Raw genomic sequence first — 873 nt, forward strand, 5'->3', positions numbered from 1 at the left:
TATATATTGTCCACCCCACACATGTTTTTCTCTTGCTGGTTATATCACAATCCTGGGGTTGCTTTGATACTTTAATACCTGTCTTCTGATTAAAGCTATTAAAATATTCATAAAAAACAACAACAACAAAAAAAAAAAAACACATGTGATCCTCCTGCCTCAGACTTCCAAGTTGCTGGGATGATGGGGGTGCACCCCTCATGGGCTCCAGAGGGGCCTTTCTATATGTGTGGGTGTGTGTATGTCTGTATTTACACATGTCCTTATAGAGATATAGACAGGTCTTCATAAAATGTGAATTATGTCATTTTACTGCTCAAAGCTCACCTTCGCTTTCTGCTTTCTCATAATGAATTCCAGTTTTGCAGCTATAATTTAAAAAGCTTTGTGCAGTGGCAGTGTTGTAGCTGATGAGGTTTATCTGAGGAATGATCATTGATAATTGAAAACCTTTCTCAATGACCTGCCATGATGTCTTGAAATAAAGTCAGCATCAGCAAATTTTTGACAGTCTCTATGGAGACTGGATTTTTCAAAAATGGTCTTCCATTCTGGGTGCAGTGCACACCTGTAATTCCAGTAACTCAGGAGGATAAGGAAGGAGAATTGCAAATTCAAGGTTAGCCTCAGCAGTTTAGCAAGGTTGTAAGCAACTTAGTGAAACCTTGTCTCAAAATAAAAAATAGAAAGGACTAGGAATGTGGCTTAGTGGTAAAGCACCTCTGGGTACAATACCCCGTACAAAAACCCTACATGGGGGCTGTGGTTGAGGCTTAGTGGCAGAGCACCTGCTTCGCACATGTGAGGCACTGGTTCAATCCTCAGCACCATATAAAAATAAATAAACAAGGATATTAAAAAAAAACCTACATG

General features: G+C 39.4%; 1 non-coding gene across 1 annotated transcript; it reads left to right on the top strand.

Moving 5' to 3' along the window:
• Positions 1-381: 381 nt before the first annotated feature.
• Positions 382-523, top strand: LOC125614960. Its single transcript, XR_007345532.1, has one exon. It is a non-coding gene; the product is annotated as a U4 spliceosomal RNA (small nuclear RNA).
• The last annotated feature ends 350 nt before the right edge of the window (positions 524-873 follow it).

The sequence above is a fragment of the Marmota marmota genome, unplaced genomic scaffold (assembly GCF_001458135.2).
Source record: "Marmota marmota marmota unplaced genomic scaffold, marMar, whole genome shotgun sequence".
NCBI lineage: Eukaryota > Metazoa > Chordata > Mammalia > Rodentia > Sciuridae > Marmota > Marmota marmota.